Source organism: Muntiacus reevesi, chromosome 3 (assembly GCF_963930625.1).
Source record: "Muntiacus reevesi chromosome 3, mMunRee1.1, whole genome shotgun sequence".
NCBI lineage: Eukaryota > Metazoa > Chordata > Mammalia > Artiodactyla > Cervidae > Muntiacus > Muntiacus reevesi.
In genome coordinates, this window is record NC_089251.1 from 38,903,350 (window position 1) to 38,929,435 (window position 26,086).

A 26,086-nucleotide genomic window follows, 5' to 3' on the forward strand; every position below is an offset into this window, starting at 1 on the left:
GGCTTTTTAATTTTTTTGACTTTATCTTTGGTGCCATGAGGTCTCAATATATTTATAAAACTCTTGAATTATCTTTACTCATAAAGTCATGAGAAAGTAAATTTTCAAAAAATCTGAAAGAGAGTGATATTATCTCCCAAAGATTAGATTCAGAAGACTGTAAGTAGATAGATTATCAAGTATGGCTGTGTTTCAAGTGAAAGACCAACTACATTTTTAAATGCCACCAATCATTAAAGTTCTGTTATATAAATCTCACATCCTTAGCACAGTATTTCAGAATGTCCAAGCGAAGGACAAAGGATCAAAGATATTCTTTCTTCTTATTAAGGGTCTTCTTTCATTTTATTGCAAGGCCCTAGGGTAGCCTCTCAGCTTAGCCCAGTGTTCACCAATCACTTGCTAATAACTGGAGCTGAAAGAGGGCTCTGCCCTAATGCCATTATGTTCAAGAGCCATGATTGATTGTGTTATAGTATGTTTTTGAAACCTAATTACTGTCTGAGTGAGTATCTGAACTCATTAATCTTTAGTCCTGTAAATAAGTAAAATTGACTAAATAACTGGATTTCTCTAATGATGGCTTAGGTTATCTTTGGACCTACTGCCTTGCCCTACCCTCTTCAGGGCAGCAAATTATTTTGCTTAATGGTAATTGCTCCCCAGTTTTGAAATCAATTTGTAAAAGTCAGCTTATAAAACAATTTTCTGTGTTGCCCTGTGATTGCTTGGTCCCTACTCTGTCTTTGTGGTATAATGAGCACATCCCATGATGTGTTCACAGGCCCTTGTATCTGCTGATGACCCTCCTTTGTGAGGAGGGTCACATCGCTTAATGAAGTAACAGGCTACATGTATACACAGAAAAGAGGGATGAGTTGCAAAAATGGCTTTATTTTTCCTTACTAACTTTACCTTGATTTTTTTCTTCCTCATCAAATAGATGAGAATTTCATGTAGTAAGGCCTGTTTCATATACCCCCAATAATGTAGTAATCAGTAAAGGTGATTCCCTGTCTTCTTGATATCTTTCAGCTCCAACATAACTAGGATGTGGCATTTCACTGCACATTCTTCCTTCTCTTATTTTTTTTCATGTTTTCCTAGTTGTTACCACTTTAATATACATTAGACCTGTTCCCCAGATAGTAGCTCTATAAGAAAGAGGATTAAGTAATGCTCACATGCATTTCTGGGACTTCTGCTTCCAGTCAAGATGGAGTAACACAGGCCAGATAAGGTCTCCTCTGATATAAATAAAAACCAACCCATTGGACATCAAGCATCAAAGGACAGAGATGCTTGAGAGATGAGACAATTGAATTGAGCCCTACAACTACTACAGTTTATAGCCTTGAGAATAATTATAGGCTGTGGCTCATGGAGAGAAGTCTCCCTGAATACAGAGATGAAGCTTAGAATCTGGAGAGCCCAAAGCAGCTAGAGGTCACAGGACAGAATGCCAGAGAAGGAAAAACTAAACAGAAAGAAAACTCTGGATATCTGTAGAGGGTTCTCTTTGAATATTCAACTGAGCACTAATCAGCAGATGTGAATGAAAAAATTACCCTGGAAGATGAAAGAATTACTTGTAAGTGTTACATGGAACAGGATTTGACGTTCATGCAAGGCAAAGAATAGTACCACTTTTCCCCAGTCAGATTGGAAAACACCACTATTCTTTGGACATTCTGTAGAATTTTAGGAGGTTTTATGCTTTGGTAGTGAAGAACAAATAGCCTTGTAGCTAAGGCTACCTAGCAAATCTGAAAAGCAAGCTAGGCATGGACCAAAATTTCCAAATAACTTAATATCTCAGAGTCTAGTTCAAAAATATTTACAGGAATTCAAGAATACCCAGCACCCAACAAAACAAAATTCACAATACTTGGCATCCAATTAAAATTTATCAGACATGCAAATAAACAGGAATATATAACCCATCTGAGGTGAAAATCAATTAATCAAAATCAACCTGGAACTAACAATAAAATTAGAATTAGCAGACAGGACATTAAAGATAGTTCTTATACTTCATATGTTCGAGAAACTAGAAAAAAGATTGAACAAGTTAATTAGAGACATGGAAGATGTAAAAAAAGATCTAAACCAGACTTTTAAAGTTGAACACAATTGACAGGAAAAACACATTTGATGGGGTTAACAGCAATTTAGATATTGCAGAAGAAAACATTAGTGAACTTGAAGGCATAGCAATAGAAACTGTCCTAAGGGAAACACACAGAGAAATAAAACTCAACGTAAAATAGAGAGCATTAGTGAATAGTCAAACAACTGAAATCAGCCTAGCACGCATGTTACTTGAGAGGGAAGAGGAATGAAACATAAAAATACTTGAAGAAATAATGGCTAAAATGCTTCCAGATTTGATGAATACTGTGAATCCACAGATGCAAGAAGCTCAATGAATTCCAGTCTCAAGAAACATAAAGAAAACCACCCCACAAACTGTAATCGACTTGCTCAAAACTAGCAAAACATTAGATCTTAAAAACAGAAGAAAAGCAAAACAACAACAACAACAACAACAAAACCAGATTATATACAGAGGAAAAAAGGCCAAATGATGGCATATTTCTCATTAGACCTGATGTTAGCATGAAGATAGGGCTTCCCAGGTGGTGCTAGTGGTAAAGAACCCACCTGCCAATGCAGGAGACTTAAGAGATTTGGGTTTGATCAGTGGGTCAGGAAGATCCCCTGGACGAGGGCATGGAAACCCACTTCAGTATTCTTGCCTGGAGAATATCCTGGACAGAGGAGCCTGGTGGGCATAGACCATAGGGTTGCAAAGAGTTGGACACATCTTAAGTGACTTAGCATGCATGCAAGCAAGAAGATGGTAGAACAATGTTTTTAAAGTTGTAAACTAACATAAGCTAAAATTGTATACCCAGTGAACATAGCTTTCACAATGAAAACAAAATAAACACTTTTTCAGACAAATGAAACCTGGAAAAATGTATCATCAGGAGAACTGTATTATAAGAAATGTTAAAGCAGAGACATGATATCACGTAGTAATACAGATGTATACAACATAATGAAGAACATTAGAAACATTAGCTACATAAGTAAATATGTAAGGTTCTTTTTTCTTATTAGCTAAATCTCTTTAAAAGACAATCAACTGTTTTAAAAATGATGATACACAGTACACGGTGTAACATGTGTACCAGTAAAACACATGCTAACAATAACACAAAGGCCAAGAGGGGAGTAATGGAAGTATTGATATATGCATTGTGAATACACTTGTAAGTTAACATTTGTTGTTCAGTAAGGATGCAAAAATTGTTTATTTAGCATCTATTATGTGTTAGATACATAGTGCCTACAGATATTATGGAGAACAGAACAGATAAGACGCCTGATTTCATGGATGGTACATTTCACTGAGTTGGCAGTTAACAGACAAGTGTACACAAATAAGTGGGATAATTATAGACTGTTGTAAGTGTCACAGAGGAAATAAACAGGATGCCAAAATAAAGGATAACAAGATAGATAGGAATAACTTAGAGTGATCAAGAAGATTATGAAATGATAAGGCCATTTGTCCTGAGACCTGGGAGATGAGAAGAAGCCAGCCCAACTGAGAATCAAATGAGAGGATTCAAGGTTGAGATAACTTCCAAGCAAAGGCCCTGAAGGTAGATAAGAACTCAGCCATTTCTAGAAACTATCCAAGGGCTAATGTGGTTAAATTATAGTGAGAGAGGGATAGAGATGCTACTGGGGCAGAGGTCAGATCACAAGGGCCTTGAAGCCACGGTCAAAGATTTGGACTTGATTCTAAGCACAGTGGAAAAACATTGAAGAGTTTGAGCAAGGGAGCGCGATGTATGAAAGTGAAAGAAAGTCAAGTTGCTCAGTCGTATCCGACTCTTTGCGACCCCATGGACTGTAGCCTACTAGGTTCCTCCATCCGTGGGATTTTCCAGGCAAGAATACTGGAGTGGGTTGCCATTTCCTTAAACAAAAAGATGATTTTGTTGTAGTATGGAGCATGGAAGGCAAGGAGCAAGAGTGGAAACAAAGAAGCTGGTCACAAGTCTATTCTGGTGGTTGAGGGAAGAGGTGGTGGTGGTATGAATAGAGGCAATGGCAGTAAGAAGGAAAGTAACTGGATTAAACACATGTTTTGGAAGAAGAAAAGGGCTTGGTGATTTAATATGGAGGCCAGGGAAAGGGAAAATCTAACAAGTAGTGGATCTGGGGCTTGACCCAGATCTGCTTGAGTCCAATTTTTTAAATTTTTTGTTTTCAGTGCTGCCGTTAATATGCCGTTAAAACACTCCTTGTGAATGGCATATCTCACCAATCACAAAAATATCTAAAAGTAAAAATTCATAGTCTTTGCCATTAAGGAAAAAGATAAATGACAATAAAAGAAACATGCTAGGAACTAAATGATACTAATAGGTCCAATGGAAGAGGAAGAGGATGGATGTGTAGGACAAAAAATGCAGACCCAGAGGAATGTATTTTCATAGGGAAGGAGAGAGAACTATATGCAGAGTGGCCGGAGCAAGGACCTGTGGTTGGGGATTCACACAGACTTTTCAGGGAATAATAGCTAAACTATGATGGCTTAATAGCAAAACAATAAAACAAAAGCCTGAAAAGAACTGCTTTTTAATAGGCAGTTGTAGGTAGAGTTGGACAGCTTAGAATGATTGAATGGTACTGCAACATCTTTAAATGGCAACCTTCAGATAGACCAATTTATCATCATTGCAGAGCTATTGATTAAGATTGGAGAATTGATGTTATATATTACATACACATAGCAGTCATTTTAAGTAAAAGTTAGAAATAGCAGTCTTTCATTGCCAAGCATGTACACACAGCCTGAGACAAATGCTGAAAGCAGAAATTTGAAATTTTTCTCATTGTTTGAGGCTTTTCTATCATGTCATATAAATGAAAAGTACCTTCTTTCCCCCTTCTCTTCCCTTGACCTTCTTCTTTAAATAAGAGTGTACTGGTGGTTTCTTTGACTGCAGTAGACACCTGGGATCTGTGAGCAATATCAGGATGTACAGATGTTGTAAATGGCAGTAGGCCTACCCATTGAGAGTTTTCTGAAATCTCTGCCAGACTCTAAAGCAACAAGATTAACCCAATTGATTGGTCCAGTGGAAAGCAGCATCAACTTTGCCAGTCTTATAGAGTCAAGGAGAGAATCCTCAGCTCACACTAGAATTCTTTGGTTTGATTCTGTAACCAAAAGGTGGCCATTGCCAAACTTGAGCCCCAACTCGAGCACTAGAGGTATGAAATTCACAATTTACTGGCTCAAGTTACTTCCACCTGAGTCTTCTGTAGTGAAGACTTTCCTCTTTCCATGTGTTTCCAGCTGTGCAGTAAGAAAAAATGAATCAGTGCTGAAAAAATAACAACAGAATCGTCTTCTTTCTTTTTTTCAGATCAAACTCCAAACTGTTTCAAACAAGGAATAGTTGGTTTCAGTGAACTTTCTTTTCAACCCTTCTTGCATCCCACTTCCAGTAGCTTGAACTTATTTAGGTTCTAAAAACTTTTTTTTAACCTATAAGTTACTGGGCAAGTGTGTTACTCATCACACTCTGGCTTTGTATACACACACACACTTTACAATTGCTATGTCACATGCTCAATTTAATCAAGTGATTCCTACTCCATCAAAGAATTTATTTGGAAAGTATATAGCTTGAAAATTAATTATAGTTTTAAAGAATTTATGACTGGCTTGATGATAGTAGTGGATAGTAATGAGATAGTATTTTAACACTCAAATACAAGCAATAATATTAGCTCTATACAGCCAAAATACTAGGGCAAATGAATAAAAGAATGCATTTCTACAGATTGGTGGTTCTATATACAAATCTCTCACCTCCACACAGGGAATACATTTAACTTTCTATCTTGCCAAAAATAATAAGATATATTTCTAACATTTGATCCATATCAGCTTTCAGGCCACAGTTTCAAGTGAGGCCAGTGTTCAGCTAATAAATTATGTGTATATATATATATATATATGTACTTATGAACATATTATATATATGTTTACATTCTGTATGTATTTATGTATATTATGTATATATATGTAATACAAGCTGCTTCTCTTTGGGAGAAGTTTGGTTCACTGGTAATTGCTAATCCCCCTTCTAAGAGCTGGGTGTGTTCAAAAATGAAGTTTGGACACTGGTAGGGGCCCAATCACTAATCCCGAGTGATATTCATCTGCTCTGGTCCTTGATGATGCCTTGGCTTTTTTAACCTCTGCACATTTGCTGGCGCAAGTTCAATACTGCAGACCTTCTGTTCCCCTCAATCCATTTCCGCTGCTTCTAACCAGCCTTCCAGGACCAGTGAAAACCCCACAGCCTTTGCAAGCTCCCCTGACCACACCAACCTGACCTGATGTCTTTCTCTTTGAGGTCTCTATTTTGGGCTCTTTGTTGATTTGAATTGTTTATGCCCTTCTCATGTCTACTGGTTCAGCTTTCCAACTAACCATAGATAGAAGAATATGAAAGATGTTAGAGAAGGTGATCACTTATTGCAGATTTCTTAGTTTTCAAACTTCTGATCCAGTGCTCTTTTGACTGTCATAATATCCCTGATTAACATGACCATTCCTTAACTTCTGGGGCTTCCCTGGTGACTCAGTGGTAAATTCAGGAGATACAGTTTTGATTACTGGGTCAGGAAGATCCTCTGGAGTAGGAAATGGCAACGCACTCCAGTATTCTTGCCTGAAAAATCCCATGGCAAGCTACAGTTCATGGGGTTGCAAGAAGTTGGATATGACTGAAGCAACTGAGCGTGAGCATATTAACTTCTGAGGGAGATGATTTATACACTTACTGAACCATTTACACATCGTCAAGTAAACAGTCATTTAGTGTCTATTGGGTGCGAGGCTCCGTCCTAGACACTGGAGACATAGTGGCCACCTTAAGAGAGTGACCTTGACCACTCTTTCAAAAAACATGTATTTTTGCGAAGGATAAAGTAGATAAACAGAATAGTTTTTACAGAACAAGTTCTATATGTAAAATTGAAGAAGCTAAGTGGGGTGGTAGGTGACAGAGGGATGGTGAGAGGAGGATGCTATTTTAGCTATGGTGGTCAAGCAGAAGAGTTGGTATTTGCACTGAGATTGGAATGATGGGTTGGGGGCCTTCTTGGGGAAGGGTTCTGGCAGAAGAGTGTTCCACTCAGAGTGAAGAGCAAATGTCAAGGAACCTAGGTCAGAATGAGCTTGATATTTTTGAGGAGAAAAACATCAGTGTGGCTGGAAGGGAGTCAGAAAGAGGAAGTGGAACACAAGTGGTGAGAGATGTCGAGGTAGGCTGGGCCCAAAACATGCATGACCCTGGTAAACCAAGTGAAGAGCTTGCAATCGTTGTCACTGGAAGCAGAAAGCGCAGGAGAGCTTAATGTAGGAAGTGACATTATGTGAGATGTGCTTAAAACTGATGACTCAGGGGCAGGTTTTATCCTTTCTTTTTTCCCCCTTTGTGTTTCTTTTTCTATTGTTTTTCCTTTTTGAGTGTTATACCATATATAAAGTTCATACATCATAACTGCTCAGCTGCATGAATTTTAGCATGCGTATATACCCACGGAAATACACTCATGGTAAGATACAGGCAATCCCAACACATCCCAAGGGCTTGCTCATGACCTGTCTAGTCATTACCTCCATCACTAATATGAGTACTTCTATCATCACAGATTAGTTTTGTCTGTTTTTGAACAAAATGTCAATGAAATCACATAATATGCACTCTCTTTTGTGTATGCAAAGTATCACTATGTAATAGTTTATGAACAGAATATCTCACAATTTATCTTACACATGATGGACCTTTGGGATGGGGTTATTCTGAATAAAACTGCTATGAAGACCCTTGTACAAGCCTTATGGTAGACATACATTCTCATTTAGGTTGGATATATACCCAGGAGTAGAACTGCTGGGTCTTAGGATTTATATATTTAGTGCGTACTATCAAACAGTTTTCCAAAGTGGTTGTACCAATTTATGCTCCTACTTAGAATGCATGAGAATTCTAATTTTTCCCATTCTTACAAACACTTGGTATTAACAGTCCTTTTAATGTTTGGGTTGGAATATTATGGGTGAGGGGTCTCATTGTAGCTTTTTGCAAAGGAGTGGAAGGGGTTGTTCCTTATAGGTTTTTATGATTATGTTGTTAATTATACAGTTTGGTTTCAAAAGATTGGTTTTCAGGCTTCCTGGCTTTCATTTTTTTCCCAACACTACATTATTACTGTTTTTTTTTTTCCCCCTTGAAATATCCCCAAGAGTAGCATAAAGACCAAGCAGGCTGATATGACATCATCAGTTCATTGTCTTTTAGGAATGTGAAATTTCATTTTTTATAGAGTGACCTTATTCCAAGCTAGAAGGGAAAATAGAAAACAGGGCTTAGAACTTGAAAGAGAAAATTTGGGTCAGGCTCTGGCTTAATGCAGTTTCCATTCTTGGAGCCAAAAGGCCTTCTAGTCTATGCACAGAGGGGATTGCTGGGGTGGGACTGTTGGTTTCATTACATGTCATTGTAACCACTGCATCAGAGTGTCTAGGATTCTACCCTAATGATGAAATTAAGGGTGTTATGCTTCATTTCCTGTTTTGGAAAACAGTCTCTGGCTTAAAAAAAAATGACTAATTGAGTATTGTTTTTAAAAATTGGGTTGATAATTCATCATATCATAATTAAACTAATTCGAATACTATTATTTTCCAACAGCTTTAATGAGGTCTTCCACTTGGCAGAGAACTGTGAGACTCAAAAATATTGCCATTTGTTAAAAGATGGAGAAACTCTGATGACAAATGACTCTATTCAGCTGCCTTTCGGTTAATAAGATTTATGCATTAACCTAGTTATACTTTGTTCCCTCCAGTTTGGCAAACTTCAGAAGTTTTCTGATTTTCTACTGTGTCTCTCCTGCTCCCCACCCCCATCCCCTCCGTAGAGAATTCCTGGCGTCTGAGTTAAAATAGGTGGAAACATTTTCTGTTTCCAGCCGAGGCTCCCCAGCTTGGTTGGAATGCTCGTCTGGTTGTAATAGAGCCTGCTTTTCGGCCAGCAACTCTTAAAATAGCTCTTCAGCTTATGAAGCAGAAAATAGAAGTTTGGGCAGCCCAGTGTCAGTTTACAGGATATTTCTGCGGCTTACTTTGGGGGGCACTGTTGCTCTAGCTTGAGAGCTGAGAGCAGGACTCTGGTGAGTGATGGCTCTCCATTGCGCAGTTTCGTATCTGCACTTCTTGTCAAGTAATCATTACAAATGTTTCTTGGAGGAAGGAGATGGCTCTGAGCAGAGGTCTACCTCTCCGAAGAAGTGAGGCCCTGAAAGGTGGGCACTGATCAGTCCAGGGTAAAAATTTCCCCTTTGACAGTGTAATTAAGTGGTAATTAACCAAATAAGTGTAAATGTTGAAGGCTGAGATAAATATCCACGTTTCCTTAATCTATTTTTCCCCTCTAAAATTTGATAAAGGAAATTTGGATTTAATGGAGGATATATGTCAATTTTTTTTTTTTAAGATTGCAAATCTGTTTAGAAGGAACTTGGGTCCACGAGTTTGGATTTCTACAGGAAAACTTCACAGCATATAAAGATAGAAGAGGTACCATAAAATGCAGACGTGCTATTGCAATAATTATGTTAAGAAGGCTTAGTGGAGCTACCTTTTGGAAACATCTGGTTTGTTCCTGCTCTTTCCACATCCTGCAGATGTTGCTGAACCCATGAAATGTACTGACAGGAGAACATATTAGCTCACCAAGTCATTCCAATGAATAAAGCAAAGAAGAGCCTCTTAACTTTCTAAAAAAAATCTAGTTAGGAAAGAATTCTGCTTTCAGAGCAGGCAGAGATTAGGCCAATAATTGAGAGGGGCCCAGGGCCTTCTAAAAGTGTCAATAGTGATCTGTTCTTGCCAAAGGGGAAAAGAGATGCTTTGTGGAGGGTCAGCCAGAGTAATAAATGGGAATCTTTGTAATTCAAGTACGTTCTCATTACCTTTCTTGGTTAGTGATTAAAAATAGGACTGCAGATAGGCCAAGGGAAGCCCACTCCTTCTGTGATCGGTATCAGAGCTCAAAACTCCTAAGTTGGTCTCGAGTTCAGCTACTCTGCCTCGCCTCCTAGCATCTGTAGCCGAAGTAAGACTCAGAGGCAGGTAGACTGCCCGTGAGGCTGAGGCAGGCGCCCTGGGAAGGGGATGCATAATTGAGGTACCATCTGTGGCATGGGGCTGATGACAGCTGCACGATGCCCTGACACTGCTGTGTCAACACCCTAGGCAAGCAGGAAAAGACAGGGGCAGGAACGTGTATGCTGAGCCTTCGGGAGAGCAGACATAGGCATCCCTGAGGGGGAGGGCCTGGGGAGTTTGAGTTTATTAAATAGGAGTTGGTTGCCTATGAGATTAACACCCTGAAATAAATGCAAAGTTAAGAAATATTTTGGCCTCCAGCCCACTTGGCAGGAAGATTAGAAACCTGGAGTGGTCAGAAGGACAAAGCCTTAAAGGGCCAATGTCACATTTTGTTTGTGGCCAGCTGTGATCTCTAAATTTCCCTATCATTTACATCACTCCTTTGGATTATAGTGTCATGTGATGTGTTCCGAAGACCCTATTAAAATGTGTAACAGATGTTTTTCTGGCCACCGGCCTGGCAGACATGAAGAACGCACTCAAATAAACCCATCTATGAGAAACTAGTATTTTTCTGGTTCAGCTCTGAATTGTTGAACTCCAGGAACTGCTGTCTGGCCCTCTTTGCCCTTTTTCTTTCAGGGCAAAAAGGATAAATCTCTGGCATGGCTGAGAAAAGACCTTGCATGTGCTCCAACGGTTTCTGGCTTCCTTCAGATCACTGAGAAGAGGGTCTCTACTGCATCAGCCAAAGCCTTTCATTTCTTCAACAGGTTTTCATGTATGTTTCCACCAGAAGCCTAGCTCCTGGCTGACTACCCCTGCCCCTAGGTCAGGAGAAATCTCTTACTGAAATTATATGAGAGCCCCGCCTCCTCCTTGGAGAATGATTTTAAACTCTCCTTAACTTTTCTCCCCACTAGCTTTACATCTTCCTTCTTCTCTTTTGCAGCTGGCAGATTTCTGCTTTAAAAAAAAAAATTCTTACTTATTTATCATTTTATTTTTGGCTGCACTGGGTCATCATTGCTGCCCTGAATTGGTGCCCTGAACTGGGCATTCGATAGTTGAAGCAAGAGGGGGCTACTCTCTAGCTGTGGTCCCTGGGCTTCTCACTGTGGTGGCTTCTCTTATTGTGGAGCATAAGTTCTGGATCACATGGGCTTAGTTACCCCATACATGTGGAATCTTCCCAGACCAGGGATTGAACCCATGTCCCCTGCATTGGCAGGAGGATTCTTAACCACTGGACCACCAGGGAAGTCTGTAAATTTCTGCTTTTGATTCTTCAGTTGTATTTCCCTAAACCCAGTTGATAGATTAAACTCAATATGACTAGTTTTTAAACTTCCTTGGGAACTTTTGACACTAACATAAATCTGTAATTTAAGGAAAGAGGTTCAGCATCATTGTCATCACCATCATAGCAATTTTTAACATTTATACCACTTTTTTTTTAGAGTGAATGACTTGCTTTCCTGTCCATTATTTCTGCCAATCCTTAAAGCAATATTGATATAAGCAAGGCAGGAATTATGATGCTGGGGTTACAGGTAAAGAAACAATGCTCACAGAAAATAAAGTTATTCATTCAAAGTCAATGAGATTCAACCCATTTTAGATTCCAAGCTCACTGATTTTCTAGATGTAGTGAGTCCCTATTAATACTTTAACATGGTAGGAACTTAAAAAGATTGTCCATAGAATGGGAATGTTTTTGTAGGGCAGTGTAAGTATGCCAAGAATTTGAGAAGGTCAGGGATCCAGACAAAAATAGAGATACAGAGTCTAGAACTACTTTTCCCTAAAATGTATGCTGTGAGATTTCAATAGATGTTATTGTCAGGGAAAGAACTCTATAACCAAAGAGACTTGATAAATATTAAATTAGACAGTGTCATGAAAATTGTCTGATTACAGCACTCCCAGAGCCTTTGACACACATCCTGAATTGCCAAGGCAGAGATCAGATGTGCTATGAGCATTTGCAAACATGTTTGACACAAGGCCCTTCTTGACTAAAGCAACTCACGAGAACACACTTGGGGGCTCACCGTCATTTACTACCTAAAATGAAGGTGAGTCAGTCAAAGAGGGGAAGGGTGGGAACTGTTCAGAGGTCAGGAAAAGATCTAGAAGTCAGGCTTATCCTGCTAATTACTGAATCAAAAATTCGATCACTCAATTTAGCTGATTTTGTGTTAAGGTCCTAGAAGGCATAAAACTGGTATGTCAATATTACAGATGCAAGATTTTATTGAAGAGAAACTGACAGGGCTAAGGGAGGGGACAATAGAGTGAGAAGACCGCATAGAAAGATGGAGAGCAGGTCCTTGATGCGAATGCCAGTAAGTAGGCCTGGCTGTGTGACGTTGGCCAAGTCACTATGCCATCTAGACCGGAATTCCCTCAACTATAAAATGAGCAGAACAGACTAAGTGGTTTCTTCTCAAGGTTTAGTAACTTCATAAACAAAAGTTACATGTTAAAGAGGGAGATAGTGACTGTTTAAGGTAGAGATGGATTGGGGAGTTAATTTCTTGATGAATCTCTATTTCTATGAGGTGCTAGGTTAGCATTTCTGGACGGGAAATCTCAGAGGACAAGTGAGATCAGAAGGAGTCTGCCTTGCCGTCAGTAGCGGAGAAAGGGCGTGCCATGTTACTCCCATTATTAAAGTCAAATGACCCCAGGATTCCAAGTTGAAAATCAGAGGAGTTAGATAGCTAGTCTTGAAGGGAAACAGAGATTACCTTGCCATCAGGCTTTAGAGAAAAAAAAGGAAGAACAGAGGTTAATCAGAAGGACTACTGAGAAGGAAGACAAAAACCTTTAGAGAGTTGAGGAGGCTCAGTATCAGGGTTTTGCCGAAGAGTCAAGAAAATGGAGAATAATGGATGAATCAAGTGTGGAGGGAGCTCTTGCAAATGGAGAGGGAGAGACACTGGATGGAGGATGGAAGAAACAAAAAAATACCTGAATGAATGTGGCTTCCTGTGAACACATCTGGACACCCATGACACAGGAGGGGACTGATATTACATCTATCTCCACTCAAGATCAAAAATATATCAAAATTGAATTCCACAGTGTTTCTTTCAAAGAGGGACATGAGAAATACTGGAATAAGATTTCATAGTATGATAGATAAATGGGTAAAGAAGATGGCATATATATTCACAATGGAATATTACTCAGCCATAAAAAGGAATGAAATAATGCCATTTGCAACAGTGTGAATGGACCTAAATATTACCATATTAAGTGAAGTAAGTCGGACAAAAGCAAATACCATATAACATGGCTTATGTGTGGCATCTAAAAAAGTAGATACAAGTGAACTTATTTAAAAATAGAGAGAGACTCACAGACATAGAAAACAAATTTATGGTTACTAAGGGGGAGGGGGTATAGGGATAAATTAGGAATTTGGGATTAACATATATACATTACTATATATAAAACAGAGAACCAATAAGAACCTACTTTATAGCACAGAGAACTATACTCAGTATTTTGTAATAACCTATAAGGGAAGATAATCTGAAAAGGAGTATCTGTCTATCTACAACTGAATCAGTGTGCTATACACCTGAAACTAACATGATATTGTAAATCAGCTACGTTTCAATAAAAATTTAAGAGTTCACAGTCTGAAAGCAAAAGTGATTCTGGCCCAAGAGCCCTTGAGTCTTGGAGTGTGATGATGGATGTGAATTTGCCATCTATCCACCATTGACACCCTGGGTGATCCGAAAGTCATTTCTTCTCTCTGAGATATTTGGACTCACTGGGAAGCAGAGGAAAAGAAAAACTGAATGTGAAGGTCAGTACTGTCAGGTGGACATGGTTAAAGCCGACATCCCTAAAATCCGTGACTGCTTAACTTCTCTGTTCCATAGATGACCGTCAACCCTGTGCTGATTGGGCATAGAAAGCAAGGCAGCAAAAGGTTACCTTAAGTCTTTGTGGTGACTGGATATGAGAAGGAAATAAGACATGAAATTTACAGCAACATTACAGTGTTGGGTTAGATCCTGCCTGGGCATCTCTGCCTGCGTCAGGAAGCAAGGTACCTCAGCCGTGACCCAGCAGGTCAGTCCAAAGCAGAGTTGTTCTTCGTTCTGCTCCTCTCTAATCTCACTAAACTCTGCAACGTTGAAATGAAACAAATATTAGGTGGGCACATGTTAAAAGGCTCCTGAGACTTATTCCTTGGTTGTAGAAGCTCTAAGATTCTTTGATGCTTCGAAATTTTCCACAGCAGCAATGTCTACAAAGGGCAGCACAAAATTTGACCACACAGTTTAAGAAAAGTGGCCTAATGGAAGGAACACAACTAAGAAGAAGCTCTTGTGCTCTCTTGCCATCGTCACTCATCACAAACAGAAAGGTTTTCCCATGAGTCTGGCCAATTGTATTGAACCAAAATGGCTCAGACAAGGCCATGTCTATCTTTGAAGTGTTCTCAAGGGTGATTCTGTTATTTAAATAGGGAACAGCATTTTCTTAGGAAGTCCCTTGGCTGATAATACACTTATTTTGACTTGTGTAGAAATCATCTCATCTTAGCTGTTTCTAAGGCATGCCAAAAATAAGCTGAAAAGTGAAAAAGTAGTTAGTCAGCTGGACATTTCTAACTATCTGGATCCTTAGCAATATGCATAACAAACATCTATTTAGCCAATTAGCATATCTTTCTTGGAGGAAATAATGGTGTCTTGCCACCATAGATGTTTGAGTCCCTGTGAGTACATGGGTAAAAACAACCCATCCAAACTCATGGGTTTGGATGAGTTGGCTAGAAGGTCAGGCCTGTCCTACTCTGGAATTACAAAGCCATCTTTGAGCAAAGACTGGTTTTTCCTTCCTGACTCTCATGTGTTCAGTGGCTCAACAAATATGTGTTGATGCAAAAGTGGGCAATTCCAGGCAGTTCAGATCTCCTTTGCTGTCAAGGAGCAGTATGATATCGATTTTCTTCTCTGTAGAGCCTTACTCCTCACCAGCTATACTGAATACTTTTTCTTCCCTTTCTCCCACAACAGTCTCTTCTTTTTGCTTCTTCTCAGACTACCTCCTCCAGGACAGAATTCATATCCTGTTGCCTTGTTATGCTGAGCCTGTCTGAGTTTTGTGCACATAGGAGGTGGCTTCTATTGACTGAGTGAATAATGTTTTTTTAAGAAACCACATAGACTTCTCCTTAAGCCAGAACAGCCTGCTCCAGGCCCTTTGCTTTTCTTCTTTAGATACCTTTAGTTTCCTCTTTTTATCTGTTACCACCTTTTCTGCCCCTTGAGGTTCTTCTCCATGGAAATTGGATTAACAATAGTGCTCCAGCTCCTCCTCTCTTTTGTTTCACTCTTGCTATAGACTGAATGTTTGAATCTCCTTAGAATTCATATGTTGAAACCTAATTCCTAATGTCATGGTGTTTGGAGGTGCAGATCCGGGGAGGTGATTAGGTCATGAGAGCAGAGCTCTCATGAACAAGGTTGCTGCTGCTGCTGCTGCTAAGTCGCTTCAGTCGTGTCCGACTCTGTGCAACCCCATAGACGGCAGCCCACTAGGCTCCCCCGTCCCTGGGATTCTCCAGGCAAGAACACTGGAGTGGGTTGCCATTTCCTTCTCCAGTGCATGAAAATGAAAAGTGAAAGTGAAGTCGCTCAGTCATGTCTGACTCTTAGTGATCCCATGGACTGCAGCCCACCAGGCTCCTTCGCCCATGGGATTTTCCAGGTAAGAGTGCTGAAGTGGGGTGCCATTGCCTCCTCCATGAACGAGGTTAGTCCCCTTTAAAACACACACACACACACACACACACACACACACACACACACACACACACACACACATATGGGGGTTTCCCACTGGCTCAATGGTAAAGAGTCCACCTGCAATGCAGGAGCCACAGTAGGTGCGGGTTCAATCCCTGGGTCAGGAAGATCCCCTGGAGGAGGGCATGGTAACCCACTCTAGTATTCTTGCATGGAGAATCTCCATGGACAGAGGAGCCTGGCGGGCTACAGTCCATAGGTTCACAAACAGTCAGACACAGCTAAAGTGACTTAGTATGTATATATATATATGGCTATTGCTCAGCCATTAAAAAAAATGAAATGATGCCATTTGCAGCAACATGGATAGACCTAGAGATTATTATACTAAGAGAAGTAAGTCAGACAAAGACAAATATCAGATCACTTATACGCAGGATCTAAAAAATGATGCAAATTAATTTGTTTACAAAACAAAAATAGACTCACAGACACAGAAAACAGATTTATGTTTAGCAAGAGGGAATAGGGGGAGGGCTTAACCAGGAGTCTGGGATTAATATATACACACTACTATATATAAAATAGAGCAACAATAAGGACCTACCATATAGCAAAGGGAACTGTATTTAATACCTTGTAATAACCTATAATTGAAAACAATCTGAACAAGAATTATATGTATATATCTATGTATATATGTGTGTATATATATATGTGTGTGTGTTTGTGTGTGTGTGTGTGTGTATAGCTGAATCACTGTTCTTTACACCTGAAACATCATAGAAGAGAGACACCCCAGAGAGCCCCCGTGTCCCCTCTGCCATGTGTGGACACAGAAAACAGATGACTGTCTAAAAAGCTGCCCTCTCTGAACACACAGTCTGCTGGTGCTTTGACCTTGGACTTCCCAGACTCCAGAAGAAGCACATTTCTGTTGTTTATAAGCCACTCCATCTATGGTATTCTGTTATAGCAAGTGTAATACACCCTGCTATAAGACAACCCCTGAAAATAAACCCTCTCCTCATGAGGTTTTCCCTTCTGATTATTGTAGAGAATCACATACAAAAATACCAAACGAAATCATACAGTGTTCTGATAGTCTTGTTTCTGTTCTGTAACTCCAACCCCTGTGAAGTTTGTGTATGTGTGTGTTTTTAGTAGTTTCTTTCCCTGAGTTTGAAAGTGCGTTCTATTCACTGCAAGGAAAGTTAAAGTGCAAGACTGTATCAATAAGATCACCTATAATCCCATCAGCAGAGATAACCAGTATTAACACTCGGGTATGTTCTTTGATCTGTTAATGTGTATGTGACTCTTCCACACACACACATCTATAATTGTGAACTCAGATTTTTGTTTCGAGTGTATTCTTAGTTTTCTGTTTCTTTTTTCTCTGGTGCTGTACCCTCTGTCCTGCCTTTTGGATTTCTATTACTGTACCCTGTACCTTGTAGTTCTAGTTCATTCTACGCAGAAAATAGTTTTCAATAGTACTCTTTCTGTACTCCTAAGTGACACTGATGGTGGTAGGAATAGAAATGAGGTTGAAGAAAGGAGAAGAAGAAAAACAGAAACTACCCCTGTACTCAGAAACGTATGAACAGATTAGAAAAGTCTAGTTTCCCCTCGTGAAAGCAATTATTCAACTAAGAGGCAAGCTATAATAGTACAAACCCAAAAACCAGGACACGGGATATATTACTAAATGAAAAGAGACATAAAACTAAGTATACGGTCAAAACAAAAATTTGATTTAATAATTATACATACATGTGTGTGTGTATGTGTGTGTGTGTGTGAGTGTGTAAGGGTCACATACACACTAGTTAGAGTCATGTCCGACTCTTTGCAACCCCATGGATGCAGCATGCCAGGCTTCCCTGTCCATCACCAACTCCTGGAGCTTACTCAGACTCATGTCCATCGAGTCGGTGATGCCATCCAGCCATCTCAGAATAATTATAAAATCGCATCCCCAAATGTGGATACTGGTTATCTCCACTTATGGATGATGGGTGATTGTTTTCTTATTTATACAGTTTTGGACTTTCCTTGCAGTGCATAGTCTGGTTTCCCTTCATAAAAGCAATTATTCAACTTCCTCACCTCCATTCCCATTCCCATCACCACCAGGGTCATCTCAGAGTACAGAGGAGTGTTTGATAAATATTTTCTGAGTATAATGGACTAGAATGATATGCGATGTACCCATAGGAGGAAACCTGAGTGCTTGATCTTCCTCTCTTGTTCTTGCCACACAGAGAAAGTCACAGCTTGAAACAAGCCGTGAATGGTTCTTTGGCGGGCATGCAGCGATACACCTGCTGAGTTACGAGCCTGATGAATCATTTGTCTGGTTATCTTGCTAGTCATGCTGAACTGAATGCCACTTTTCAAACCAAACAGGCCAAACCAGGGATCTTCCCTTGCTTTGGGCTTGGGTGAGTGTTTTTCCTGCAAATACTCTCCCTCCCCCTTTTAAAAAATCTGTAATGATGGACTTATAGAAACAGTATTCATAGAATACTTTCCCACCACTCTTGCTTTTGTAGTAAGGGTTTTATTCTATATGGAGAAGTGAATTCGATTTGGTCCCTTATTTTATTTATATATAAAACCAAGCAAAGATATCAACCATGGGATTAATTAATAAGGAAGCAGGACTCTGCCAGGTATTTCCCTTGGGGGATGAAGTAAACAACAAAACCACCCCTATACTCGTTTTTATTTATTTCATTAAATGCTTTGGCAAGTCTCAATGACCCACTTGTTTAACTGACCTAATGATTTTTATGTTTTTGAAATTGACTCTTTTGTGAAAGTTAATGTCCCTTTGCTTTAACATCCAAATTTCTATCCTCGGTCCCAGGCTTCCTTACAGACCATCCCCCCTCCCTCTTCCTTAGATGAGGAGCTGCAAAGGTCACTGAAATTAATGAGAAACACAATCACAACAACATGAAACTAGAGGCCCAATTTGGCTTGAAGGTGCTCTGTTTAGATGTATCACATTGCATTAGATGATGTCAGGGCTTCATGTGGGTTAATCAAAATGTAACCTCAGCCTTACTCAAATCACCTGTTGGACTGCTGTTTGCCAGAGGTTGAGCCTTCCTGATGCTGCTGGGTCTGTAATGCATTTAGGTAATGATAATCCCTTCCATTTGGGAGAGTGCCTTCTGCTTTTCAAAGCTCTTTCACATCTATTCTCTCATTTGATCCTTACTTAGCCCTGGAAACATTTCCCATTTTATGGATGAGGAAACCCAGAAGAAATTGACTTGCTCAATTTCTTGACTCAAAAATTGACTTGCTTGGCCAGTCAACCAGTTTTTTCTCTCTCCTTCCCTTTTTATCTTTCTTTCAACTATTATAAACAAATTACTAAAGTTTAAGCATCTTTTTAGTGTTTCTACTTAACACCACTCAGTGTATTTTTTTATAGCTGTTATGATTGGTATTAACAGATGGTAAAGAACCTGCCTGCAATGCAGGGTACTTGGGTGCAATTCCTGGGTTGGGAGGATCCCTTGGGAGAAGGAAATGGCTACCCACTCCTCTAGTCTTGCCTGGAGAATTCCATGGACAGAAGAGCCTAGTCTGGTATTCCATGGAGTCACAAAGAGTCAGACACGACTGAGTGACTAACACACTACTATATGGAACATGGATAGCCAATAAGGACCTACTGTATAGCTCAGGAAAATATACTCAGTATCTTGTAATAACTTATAAAGGAAAAGAATCTGAAAAAGAACGTGTGTGTGTGTGTGTGTATGAATCACTGTGTTGTACACCTGAAGCTGACACATTGCAAATCAACTATACCGCAACTGAATTTTTTAACATTTAAAAAAGAAAATACAGTCATATCAATTGCCCATGATTTTATATTAAATGTTGAATTCTTATTTCTAGTACCATATTCCACAATCCATGGTTTAAAGACACCCGATGCTGAAAAGAAATTTAAATGTTCCCTAGTCCACACCCTGACCTCTTGGTCCCCACTTCCAAACTGTCATAAACTGAGACACTCTGAGAGTGATTGCCCTCAGTTCCTTGGAACATTTTCTATATCCAGACTTTTTATAGCCCTTCTCTGGTCCAACTATCTTTTGAGTAAGAAGTCTCTGTTACAACTATTCAAGTCCTTTCCTCTGCAGTCTGAACCACTTTCACCTTAGTCTGCTCTCAACAGAGTAAGCAAACAGTTATTCTCTTTCTGTATCCAGTATCAGATTCTCACTTCTTGATGTAGCCTCTCCCCGAATTTGAGGTTATGTATCAGATCAAGATGATTTATGAACCAAGGGAGGTGGAGACACTGGAGTTTATTTTTCTGATAGAGTAGCTTCCTAACAAAAGACATGGAAGTATTTGATGGCAGGTTGTATCCAGAGTCAAAGCAAACTCTTGTCTCTTTGGGGTCATGCTTCCTGAGTCTCAATTTCAGAGAATCCAGGGACACTTGCAAGCTCTCCCAGGAGTGAAGAAGTGAGATGGCATCAGCCACACAAAGGCTTTCTTGTGGCTGAGTTCAGCTGCAGAGCTGTAAACTAGATGTAACTCAAATATTCCATTTTTTAGTTCCTTTTTATGTATCACTCTTGTTATCCTAAAGCTTCTAATAAATTCTTGTTTAAATACTTCTGCCTCATTTTGGCTGTGCTATGGGAAATTCAGGAAAAGATGATGTGTCCATACTCGAGACAGAATGTGAAAGAGGCAGATGCTCCTCTCCCCCTAAAGTTGGTTCATTGAACTGATAGCCAAGGGAGAGCTGAATTTCCAATGTAAGGGACAAATCAATTGTCCAAATCACTTATCCCTGTTGGAGGACATCCATCCATTGTCCATCTTAAAGGATCTATGTTTTATTTTACTGAGGATGATAGTAGTTTTTTTTGGGGGGGGGGCAGTGATAAAATTTTTTTTGTTAACTCATTTAACAAATGTATGAGTACTCCGCCTATGCAATACATATGAAGATTTGAAAAGTTATGTTGTACTTTGCCCTTAAGGAGCTGATAATCAACAAGTGGATAAGACCTAAACATCAATGACTGTAATGTTGAGTGCGGTTGGGAGGTACAAGGCAGCCACGTGACAAGGGGGTCACTTTCAGGTTAATGTCCAGGCAAGTTTCTTAGTACCATGGCGTTTGAAGTGGGCTTGGGTTGCCAGACATTTCTGGTCTCAGCAAAATCACAGGGGCAGGGCATCTTCAGGGGTCAAAGAGTTTATGGAAGAGAAGAGTGGGAGAGCAGCTGAACAGTAGGACTGAAACCACATCATGAGTATCATGGAAGGATATAATGGAAGGCCTTGAATGACAGTGTCAATATAGCCCACACGATTCATAACCAGGTAAGAATATTGGAGTGGGTTGCCATTTTCCTCCTCCAGGGGATCTTCCTGACCCAGGGATTGAACCTGTACCTTTTGTATCTTCTGCACTGCAGGCAGATTCTTTACCTGCCGAGCCATCAGGGAAGCAGCATAGCTTGGCTTCTACCTAATAGCTCAGAGGTGCTTTGTTACATATTTTAGAGTAGGGATGGAAAAACACAGCCCAACAGTCCAGCCGGTTGCTTCTTTTTGTATTACTTGGGAACTCAGAATGTTTTTTACTGACTGAGAAAAAAAATTTTAAAGAATATTTTGTGATATGGAAAAATTACATGATATTGAAATTTCAGTGCCCCAAAACAGAGTTTCATCAAAGCACAGCCATATTCATTTGTTTACATTTTGCCTGTAACTGCTTTCTGCCTACCATGGCAGAGCTGAGTAGCTAAATTGGGGATCACTTGGCCTCAAAAACCTAAAATATCTACTATCTGAATCTTTACAGAAAAATGTGCCAATGTCTAGTTTAGATCATACCCTACATATTTCCTCTTCCAAGAGTCATGATGAATCTATACAGTATGAGTACCCAATTTTCCATTTTAGATCTTATAAGTTTGCCTAAGGAAGTTTTATGTTAAGTAATGTTTGCTTATTTTCCAAAACGACTTTCCAATGTCACCAAAGTCATGTGACTTATTAGCCTCTTTCCATGGGTAAGAAATAATGTTATTTTAATCTGCAAATTTGGACCAAAGTTCCACTATTAGAGAAAAAATTGCTGTGAAGTTCAATTGAGAAATATATTTAAAAATCAAAAAGCATCAAAAGTTTAAAAACTATGGAGAAAGAAGGAAAAGAAAAAGCTCTGTTGCTTTCTAAGTTGAATTCAAGCTTTGAGGCTTAAGATAGTACTGATGATTGTTTTTATAGGAATGAACCAACCTTCTCCTTTGAACAACATTAAGGACAAATGTCTTCAGGTTGCCTGTCCGTGTTGCTGATTTAGAATCTGGCTCCATGCAAGTCTGTCTACTGTTGCGTATCCTTGGATGAATTTTGGTTTAGGAACCAGTAAAGAAAGAGGTTGTGCCACCCAAATCTGAAGAGTCGGATCTTCCCTCCATCAGCACTAGAGCTACTTTTGAAACCTGTGCTGAATGTCCTTTACCTGTAGTCAAACTGGAGTTTTCATGGTCTAAGTCATTGAAAGAATGACTGAGTAGACAGGATTTGGAATATAATCTGTGAACATTGTAGATACTTCTTTGAGCCACTCAATGCCACTAACGGCATCTTGCGACCTCATTCATCTATTACATGTGCTGTGCTTAGTCACTCAGTCATCTCTGACTCTTTGCGACCCTATAGATTGTAGCCCATCAGGCTTGTCTGTCCACGGGGATTCTCCAGGCAAGGATACTGGAGTGGATTGCCATGTTCTCCTCCAAGCGGTCTTCCCAATTCAGGGATCAAACCCAGGTCGCCCACGTTGCAGGTGGATTCCTTACCATCTGAGCCATGAGGGAAGCCCAAGAATACTGGAGTGGGTAGCCTATCCCTTCTCCAGGGGAACTTCCTGACCCAGGAATTGAACCAGGGTCTACCACATTACAGGTGATTCTTTACCAGCTGAACTACCAGGGAAACTCCATCAATTACATATTTATCAATTAAATAATTATTGATTCTCAAGCATGGTTGAGATCTGTGGAAGATGTGGATTATATAATCATTTTATTTACACAAAATTGTTATTTACAGCTTAATAATAACCTATGAAACAAATATATTCCCTTTCTTCCTTCCTCATTTCTTCTCTTTCTCCATTCTCTCCCACATCCCTCTCTTTCTTTCTCTCTCTCTTTGGACATGGTGATCACAAAACCCAAGTGGTATGGATCATAGTCTCTGCTGTTGCTGTTGCTAAGTCACTTCAGTCGTGTCCGACTCTGTGTGACCCCATAGACTTCTACCGGCCTTCAATAACTTACAATCCAGAGTTAAGGTAAACACAAGGTGCTCCTGTACCAAGAAGAAAAATACCAGACCCAGATTGGAAGACTCAGAATGACTGCTTTAAAAGACATTTGGGTTGAGTTCTGAAGCTTCAATCAGAATTTGTTGTACAAAGAAAATAGGGAAGAACTGTCAGTGAAGAGAGCCATGTGGATGAAGACTCAGAGGTGAGTGAGCCCTGAGTATCTGGACATCCACAAAGAGATCAGTGTAGCTGGAGGACAAGGTTTGAGGTGGGCTGGTACTAAGAGAAGTGGGTAGAGGACAGATGGAACTTTTTATAAATGACTGTATATTATGCCACAGAATATGTGCAAACTTGAAGGCAAGGGAAAACATTGTCAGGTTAGTATTTCAGAAAAATCATCATGTACAAGTGTAAAAGATGAATTTGAGTGGAACAGAATTGAATTGGTTGTTAGGCAGCCAGTTGTGTAATTCAAGCTAGAGAAACAAACCTGGATGGAACTCCTGGTGGGAACTAGGCTTTCTCCTTCTGATCACAGAAACTTCTCTTTGCTCTTATCTTCTCTCTGCATTCTTAGTTGCTGTTTGTTTCTCCTACTGACTTGTGAGAAGAGAGATTATACTCAGTTTATTCTTAACAGTCTTGTAGACAGTTGGACACAGAGAAGACCCTCCATGAAGTTGCCTAACAAATAAATTACCGAATCAGTCATTCTATCTCAGATCCTACCCATTCATTGTTAAAACAATGAATAGGTTTATCTGTACCATTTTCCTAGGTTCCGCATATATGCATTGATACATAGAGATGCACAGACATAGAGAACGGACATGTGGGCACAAGGAAGATGGGAGGGTGGGACAAACTGGGAGATTGGGACTGACATATATACATTATCATATGTAAAATAGATAGCTAGTGGGAAGCTTCTGTAAAGCAGAGAAAGTTCAGCAAGATGCTCTGTGATGACCTAGAGAAAGGCTGAGAGGGTGGGATAGGAAGGATGTCCAAGAGGGAGGGGATATATGTATGCACATGACTGATTAACCTTACTGTACAGTAGAAACTAACATAACACTGTTAGGCAATTATACTTCAATTAAGAAAAATGAATAGTTATCATTCAAGTGAGAGTGGTGCTCATTTTAATGAGTTTAGAGCAACAGGTCATGTGCTTTTTAAGTCTCCCACTCTGTAGAAATCCAACATATGGGTCAGTAAAATAAAAGTATTAGGTTTCTGCTGTTTTATCTCCTCCAAGCTTTCTGGAAATATCTTTCTTTTCAGAGATTTGCTTATCCTCCACAAATTAAACCAGGAAAACATTCTTAAAATAGGAGAATAATATCTAGGGCTACACTCACTTTTATTGAAGTGACAGCTTTAATAATGCCTCCTTCTGCCAAGCATTAAATCAATCAGTCAGTAAATAAATTTTAGTGTTTTATAAGGAAAAAACTTCCAATGGTCACTATTATTCATGAATGGAATGACCTATCGGAAAAAGAGCAGGTCCTCTGACTTCAGTGCTGATGAGAAAAATCAGCTGGGCATATTCTGGGTTGGTGTACAGGACATTTCTGCTTTAGTGAAGACTGGATAAATTGAACTGTACAATTACTTCCAACTTGAATATTTTGGAGTTCTCTTTATTGAAAATCTATTATTTGATGTATAAATTATTATATTTAGTCATTTGATAAGTACAGATGCCCATTGATTTTAAATGTTGGCCATGTAACACAGAAACCCTTCTAAGGAGAATATATTTACAAATGCTAATCCAAGGATGAAGAGAAGCAAGGAGGGAGTGATTATAATCTGGCCTTCCAAACTCAAAACTGGCAGATTCTTATAGAAAAGCTCATATATCTTTTTTGGTAGATTGAGCCACTATGAATTTATACTTTGGTCCTTTGTGAAATGCATGAAAGATATTCTTCTTTATTTCTAGTAGACCTTTCACAGGATTCCTATTTCTATAGAAGTAGGAAGTAGATTAAATGAATGTCACTCCAAGAGTTCAGCCTTAGAACTTTTCTAATATGGACTGATTCGTTTGGTTCCAGGGTAGATATAATTTACTTTGGTTTGATATTTTGACTCATCTCATGGGCTACTTCAAAAGTTATAGTCAGGGTGCACCTGATATAAAAAGAGGATTTAGGCTGGGAGACAAGATACTTAGGCTCTCGTCCTAGTCAATCATGAAACAGCTGTTCTCCCTCAATGACTTCCTTCATAACTCTACACCTTTCTCTCCTCATCTACCTAATGGAGGAGCTGATGGGGAAAATTGAGAGGTCTCTCAGATCCCTACATTCTACAGTGTGAAAATAAATTCTTTTGGGGAAAAGCTTTGACAAGCATGAAATATCTTTATGTGGGTTTACCCAGGGATGGACTTTTAGCATGATCACTCATAGTTTTGTATTAACTCTGTCTGATGCTTGGTGCTTCATTTTTGGTTGCCTTAAAAAATGTATCCAGTGAAAGACACATAAGATATGTAGTTCTCTTGGGAAATGCAATGTCTCAATGTATTAGTATTATTTTGGTGAGATGAGTTGGGAAGACCAAGACATTGGGTTTTAAAGTCATGAAAACACTGCATTTTTGTTGAATTTCTGTGTAGGAAGAATAAACATTTCTTTCTCTTCAAGTAGTGTTTATGTTATTCACCAGAAACATGATTGATAACACAAGTGGGAGGTGATAGTATATTTATGTGAGACCCACACA